The following is an 8,445-nucleotide window of genomic DNA, read 5'->3' as shown; positions in this document are numbered from 1 at the left end:
CTTGCGAACGGCCACAAGTATAAGACAATCACCTGTATTAACGGACACCAGTATAAGCCCACAATCACCTGTACAAGCGACCACCAGTATAAGACAATCACTTATACTAACGACCACCAATATAAGACAATCACCTTGCGAACGGCCACAAGTATAAGACAATCACCTGTACCAACGGTCACCAGTACAAGACAATCACCTGTACAAACAACTACTTCCCATTCCCTCCCTTACGTATCTTTTACATTATGAAAAAATGTAAGACAACAACATGTCTAAGACGACCACTTTCTCCTTGATGATAGGGGCCGTCTTGGACAATTTTGAATGTAAATGTATATAAATGATGAAAATAATGACCGGTGTATTAACATCAACTGAAAGTCATTGGCATACTATATTTACACTCTACTGGAATGGAGTAATAAATCTTGAGGGAAAAAGTGACACATGTGTTTCCAGTTGCCAAATAATAGATGTATAGATTGATTCTCTATTCTGCTTTCGTGGTTGTAAACTCAAGAATTTCAAAGGTGTGGAAACAGTGCGCGCGGCTAGTGAACGGAACCGTCACTTGTTTACATTGGCGTCTTAGAAGACGAACTTTCCCAAGATTAGATCTAAACGAAACAAATGAAAAACTGAAAATTAAACTACAGTGACTTCAGACTCATCAATAAAACTGTGCACCCTTTGAATGATTCTGAACCACTACTAATTTTTTTCAAATTCGAAAGTTAAGTGGTTTTGAAGTTTTAGACTGCCAAAGTGACGGACTTTCACAAATATATGTATAGATGCCCCCATGACACATTCAACGTGTGTACAGATACCATAGATTTGTACTCGTAAATCAAATAATGCCATGGTTGACGTTCTACCTTGCTGTCTATAGAAACTTCGCTGCGGAATAATCACACCACAGACCTTACCATTACACACAAATAAAAGGCAAAAACACCAGTCTCAATGCAGTCGAAAACAATCGACATCTTCCCCATTTTTAGTTTTAGTATTTAAGTTTGAGTAGAGGTTTTACAGCGCTCGCCACTGCATAAGGTCATATAAGCGCCAGAAGATTAGAGGTGTTACAAGAGAGTTGTAACAAACATAAAAAAGAAGAAGGGGAGATAAGGACGATAGATGTTTGATAGGAAAGAAGAAGCAAACCACACCAGAGCACCCTCCAACAACCCACTTTCTTCCCCCGTTGCCTTTCATTTAGATCAAACTGATTCTCACAGTGCACTCCATAGCAAACAGGAAATACGTCATAGCTGACAATTCACGATATCATAATACAATACACATGTTCGTAATTCTATAATGTTGTCTTAGATCTAGTCCAGCGCTGCCTGCCTGTCTGTCTGCGCACCGCCGCGCACAATATAGCACCTGCCTGAACTTGACACCCGTGGCGGGCCTAGCGCAGACGACATTGGCAGCAACTTTCACGGTCATGAAGACAGCCTCGGCACGAGATAAGATTGGCTCTGTTCCAGAAGCAAGTCGTCCGTTCACCGACGCATGAAGTTCATGCATTCCACCGAGCAAAAAGTTCCAATAAATCTAGTCAACTTTTTTTCCTTCTTTTTTAAAGAACTTTTTGGGGGTGCGTGCCAGTTTCTATATTTTGAATCTAGATGGGAGAGAGAAAGAATGTGTAAAGAAGTTGGGGATTGAAGGAACAATATAAGAAAGGATACAAGAAAGGACAGAAAAATTAAATAGCGAGAGAGGGTGTGGTGAAGGAGTGGTGGGAAACAGAATGAGAGAGAATGGGAGAGAAAGAGAGAGGAACACACACAGAGGAAACACACACACACACACACACTCAAACACACACACACACACACACACACACACACACACACACACACACGCACACACACACACACACGCACATACACACCTCAAAGTCAAGGGCCTTCACGAATTATTTCATCAATACTAACTTGATATGAAAGAGAGGTAAAACGATTTTTCTTCTACCCAAAAGTGGTTTATTGGTAACATTCTTTTCTCAAACTGTTAGAGTTGTCCTCACTGGCCAGATGAGTTTGAGAAAACGGTGAAATGGTATAGGATTAACGCCTCTATCAACACTTGTCGGTTATTTAAGAGGCGGGACCTCCGAGTTTAACCGAAAGATCCATGCCAAGTAGGAAATTCGTGTAAAGCGCCTTTCCCAAGGACACAACGTCGGACCGAGCTGAGGCTCGAACCTCCGAACAAGCAACCTCACGATTACGAGTCCGGTAGCCCAATAATACCGGGTGCCGATTGCAGATGGGATCGGGTCGGATCGGGTCAGGTTATACGGGGTGCCCACTACAACTGGATCGGGCCGATCGCACGACTCGATCGCCTGAAAATGAAAACAAACATGTTTGTTTTTTAGGCGATCGTGTCGGGCGATCGTCCCAACCGGCCGATCCCGTCCGTAGTGGGCACCCCGTGTAACGTTGATCACTCGACTAGTCGTCTGAAAACAAACGCGTTTGTTTTTGAGGCGACGAGTCGAGCGCGATCGGCTTGTGCCACCATAGCCGCTTTGTACCCTCAATCTGGCTAGCAAACCGACTCAACTCGACCAGATCCCCCAACTGGTACCCTGTATAACCACTAGGCTATTAACGCCACCCAAATCTTGTGTGGCCAGCATTGTGTGTTTCCCTTTCCCGACCTCCCCACAGATAAAGAAGACATGGATACTTTTTATAGCCCCTTGTTGGACAAGTCAGAAATGTGGCCATTTTCACATCCTGTTGTGCTCCCTATGTCTTCTTTTTAGTTTTAGTAAAAGTTTTGCGGCACTTGCAACTCAATAGGTCATATAAGTGCTGAATATTAGAGTTTAGTTTTAGTTTTAGTAAGGTTTTACGGCGTTTGCAACTGCATAAGGTCATATGAGCGCCAAGGGGTGGATATCAACTGAGAAGTCCGAACGGGGAATCAGGCTTACTCTGCATACCTCTCTAGCAGCACAAAGTCTGCTTCGACTATCAAGGCACCTTGGAAATAACAGTTCACAAGAGAGTGACAAACATAAAAAAGAAGAAGAGGAAAAATGACCATAGTAAGGATGAGGAATGGAGAAGCGGCAGCTCCCCTTATGTTGTTCTGGCACAGTATGAGCATGGCATTGATAAATCAGCCCATTTGCAAATTTGCAATTTTACGGTGCTTAAGAACATGTCCAAACATTGGGAAGGCCTAAAGACAACTTGAGTAAGTAGCACTTCCCTGATTGGGGGGGGGGGGATCTCCGTCTTTAGTCTCGGATGCCATCTTCCTCCCTGTCCAGGGGGGGTGAAGGTTACAGGTGTTACAAGACAGTAACAAACACAAAAAAGATCAGATTAGAGGTATTACAAGAGAGTAACAAACACAAAAAAAGAAGGAGGAGAGATCAGGACGACAGACGTTTGATAAGAAAGAAAGAGCAAACTACACCAGAGCACCTCCACGCTAATCACCCGCGCCTTCTTCTTTAAGCAGAACCGAGTGACCATAGGGAACAGACCCAAATAAATGTTCATTACAGAGTTGCACACATTTAAGACATCTCGTTGACTGCTTTAAGAAAAAAAAGTCCTCACTCACTCGGATTGTAATCAGACACTTCCCCAATCATCATTGCCTTTCTCACCCTGCACCAGGGTATAGGCCACGGACAAATACCCTTCACTTTTCTCTATCCAGGGCTAGCCTCTTGATGTTATTCCATGTTTTCCCACTTTTCTGTACATCGATTTCTGTGATTCTTCTCCAGGTTCCACGAGGTCTTCCCCTTGACCTCTTGCCCTGTGGGTTCCAATCCAAAACTTCCTTCATTATGCAGCTGCCTGACTTCCTGAGAGTATGTCCAATCCATCGCCACCGCCTTCTTCCTACCACTTCCCCAATGCACTTAGCTAATCGCGTACGTCTTAACATCTTGACAGGAGACAAAGTCCTTGTCTGTTGCAAGAAATGTTGTAGTACATGTAGATCTAGTTCCCTTTCCTTATTGTAATAAAACGCTATCTTTGATTTGCATCATTTTTAAAATAGTTTATCAAAGTAGTTCCCTTTCCCTACTACGATACAACGTTATCTTTGTGCAATTAAAACCTTTTAAAAAAGTTTACCAAAGCAGTTCCCTTTCCTTACTGCGATAAAACGTTATCTTTGCATCATTTTAAGGATAGTTTCTTCTTTTTTTTCAGTCTTGAAGCCAAAAGGTCTGATAGGTCTGTGGGGTCGGTGGCCTAGTTGTTAGACTACCGGACTGGTTACCGTGTGGTTGCGAGGTCGGGGGTTCAAGCCGCGGGCCCGACGATGTTTCCTTGTGAAATGCACTTTACACGAATTTTCCCCACTTCACCAAGGTGGGAATGGGTACCCAGCCATAGACAGCGAAAGATCTTGTCAGTATGTTAGAGTTTTAGCGCCTTCAAATGGCCGCTTGCTCTGCATGCTTCCCAGGAAGTTGAGATTGTTTCAGAATGCTCCCAGGACTGCTGGGGTAATAGTATAGATTATGAAGCGAATAGAGCTTGCTGTTGAGCGGGGATTTGCGCTATACAAATGCTATCTATTATTATTATTATTATTATTATTATTATTATTATTATTATTATTATTATTATAGTTCCTTTTACCGGCCTAAACTCACTTATCAAATTATTGAATTCTATCCGACTCAAACAAGTGGGATTTGAATTTCAAATGGTTTGAGTGAAATTCGATTCTCATCCCTAACCAGGGACTGCGTTTACGTTAAGAAATGGTATTGAAGTGCAACCCACTGCTTTTAAGATATTTCTTAACATTCTTGTGAAAATTGAAGTTCAGCTTGGATTTCGATTGGGCTATTTATTATTTTTGTAGGCTACATGAGAAGCATCAGTTGTGGGGGTTTTTTTTGCGTTTATAGCACAAAAACATTGACATAATACAGATACTATAAAATAACTCGCATTATTGATAGATTACTTGTTATAGATGATTAAAGTCACATATTTAATAGTTATTCTGATTCATTAAAGTAAGGTTTTGCATGGAACTAAAGGCTATACTGTAGGACAAATCCTGCATTTTGTCATTAAAAAAACTTTAAGTGATACGGGAAAAAACAACTAATACCACTTCTGAAATCAACGATCCCAAATTAGCTTAGAACAAGTCTTAAACCTATTATCACTGAACATGTTTTACATCTACTGCTACAAATACTTGTTGGTTGACCAGAACTCTTCAAAGAATCTCACTATAATCGTTTTCTGGGATGTAAAGGCTATTTAACTTTTAGATATTCTATCGCCTGGTCAAAGTACTGACGCAGCCAGGCATGTACTGTGAAACACGGAGCAGATTAAGAGAAGCCTTACGTCAAACAAGACCAGGCCGCCAAAGGAAGGACATCGTCTTGCAGCATGATAATGCCACACAACATACAACAAAACTGGCAAAGGATCGGCTTCGCAGAAACGATTGGGATCGAGGTTCAGCCGCACTCACCACACAGTTCATCATCATCATCGCCATCGTCATCATCATCATCATCATCATCATCATCATCATCATCATCATCATCATCATCATCATCATCATCATCAATTGCCAGATCTTCAGCAGACATCGGCGATCATGGTTCTCCGTTTTCTTCCTTTGCTCGGATGCTCTTAAAAAAGCTATGTTTCCCTGATCATTTCCCGATACCAATCCGTTTAGGTTCTCTAAGTAGGTTACTGAGGGCCTATCCCTGCCTCAGACTATTACCTGTGTGGTCCTTTTAAACGATATCTGCCAGGACAACATTTCACAAAGGAAAAAGGTTTAATTGAAGAGTGAATAATTGGTTGTAATCTCTTGACGAGATATTTTTTAGGCTAGGTATACATTCCCTTGTGCGCTGATGGCAAAATGCATAGATCTTCCTGGGGGTTGCACTGAGAAGTAGATAAACAGTATGTATAATATGTCTACTTGATAAGACAATTTCATTGTGATCAAAGTGCTAAAACTTTTCAAGTGACAGTCGTTCCCACCTTTCTTTCATTTGCATTGATAGGTGAGTGTTGGGATAATTATGGTATTGATCATTTTGAGTTTTGTTGTCATGGGGATGTTAGGATGTTTCAGTAGTGGAGTAACCTGGTAACTAACATTATTGACCTTTTGTACTCGTGTTTCAATTTCTCTGTTCAGTCGCCCATCCTCTGTGAATATGCTTCCGAGGTACTTAAATTCTTGGACATGTGATTATTATAATAATCATTAGTATTATTATTAGCATCATGATCATGATCATGATTATTATTATCATATTTGTATACAAAAAAACAATACACTATGACTGGTCGCTTTTAAGCCCAAGGGTCCATCCCAAAAATTGTTGTTTCTAGAAAATCGAAGGTAAAGTTTTTTTCCTCCTTGTTCAGTTTCTTTAAAAGACAAGGAGAGTGTTCTCCATAACCAAACAAATATACCAATGAAGCCAAACTTCTCATTCTTTAGGCAATGTCCACCTTTAGTGTAGGTCAAGATTTCTGGAAACCCCCGAAATCTGGGTTACTCCGCTTGTCAATAAAAGCTGCCATTTATTATTGATGACCAAATCAGAGAGACCACCAAGGTCGATAATCGAACAAATGTTTTAGCAGGCTACCTTGCTTAATGCAGTTGACGGCCCTGAATACGTGTTATGAACTTATGAACGAATTGGCCAGGAAAGCGTGCTTTTTACTTGTGGCGAGAGGGCTCCAGAAAGGCCATGTTTGACAATGAATAGAAAGGAGCAGGAGGAGGTAGTACTAGTACTAGTAGTATTTATATATTATAAAATATACATAATATATACATGTGTGTGTGTGTGTGTGTGTGTGTGTGTGTGTGTGTGTGTGTGTGTGTGTGTGTGTGTGTGTGTGTGTGTGTGTGTTTGTGCGCGCACAATGTCTGGCGGCTGAAGCCTACTCTTATCGATTTTGGACCACAGGGGGACCTTTAATATGCGCAACTTGCACAAAGGACCTCCGAGATTTTAACTTGAAGAAAATGACATCATTGAAAATATACAAATTTGACCCTAAATACCGAGTTGACTTTCGGCCAATACCTCCATTCAAGGATTGCGATAAGTAACGCATTTTGCCTTGTTTGTTTGTTTGTGTAAAGAGAAGCACATCGACACAATAATGGTCATCTAGTTGGTTTTTTTTGTTTGTTTGTTTTTTATAGTAGAGGGTTTTACGGTGCTCGCAACTGCAGAAGGTCATATGAGCGCCAAGGGGTGGGTGTCAACAGAGAAGTCTTTACAGGGAATCAGACTTAGACTGCTCACCTCTCCAGTTTCAACAGCACAAGGTCTGCTTCGACTATCAAGGCACCCCAAAATAGCAGGTCACAAGAGAGTGACAAACATACAAAAGAAGTAGAGATAAATGACAATAGTAAGGATAAGGAAAGAAAAAGCAGCAGTTCCCTGTTAACATGTTTTGTAGATCAGGCACAGTTATGAGCGTGACATGAGTCAGCCCATTTACAATTCTACTATGCTTGAACGAGAAATGTCCCCTTTGGGAATGGCCTAAGACACTACAGTCAGTGGCACTGCCCCGGGGGGTGGTCATCCAGTGCTAGGGGAAAAAAGTAAGACAGGCGGACAGAAACATCAGAGGAAAAGTAAAGGAGTAGGACCTACCAGTGGCACCCTCCAACCACACACCTCATTTTGTCAGCATGCCTCACATTTACACATTCTATTTTTTTTAGTTTTAGTTAGTTTTACGGCACTTGCAACACAATAAGGTCACATAAGTGCCGAAGATCAGAGGTGTTACAAGAGAGTAACAAACATAAAAAAGAATGAGGAGAGAGTTCAGGACGATAGATGTTTGATAGAAAAGAAGGAGCAAACCACACCAGAGCACCCGTCAACCACCCACACATTCTATTTCATCCATTAAACACAAAAGCATCAGTTGAAAGGAATGGGCAGGGAAAAACACAAACACACAAAAAAGCATAAACATGACTATATTTTCATGAGCAGGCCTATCCTTTTTTAATATTCAGAATTTCATGACTATGATTTAAAAAAAATAAAATGCATGAAAAAGCAAGCAGCTATACAGGGTAACAACATAGCCTCACAACATATAACAATAGTATGAGAAAATCGACCCGGCAATAGATGCAAAAATGTTAATGCAGGGAGGGAAACAGAATAAGAACACACTGGCTGTCATTGACAATTTTTTTTTAATGTGTAAGAATAAATAAATACACTTAGATCTACAAACAAACTCCCCCAAAACTTGATTGCACATTTTTTTTACCTTGGATTATCATTTTTCAGACTCCAAGGAGGAACAACAATGAAAAAATAAAAAGAAAGTAAAAAACAAAACCCCCCCAAAAATAATGAATAACAATGAAATGAAAAGAAGTAAGAATTAA

This window comes from Aplysia californica, unplaced genomic scaffold (genome assembly GCF_000002075.1).
Source record: "Aplysia californica isolate F4 #8 unplaced genomic scaffold, AplCal3.0 scaffold01214, whole genome shotgun sequence".
NCBI lineage: Eukaryota > Metazoa > Mollusca > Gastropoda > Aplysiida > Aplysiidae > Aplysia > Aplysia californica.
This window is presented reverse-complemented; position numbering follows the sequence as displayed.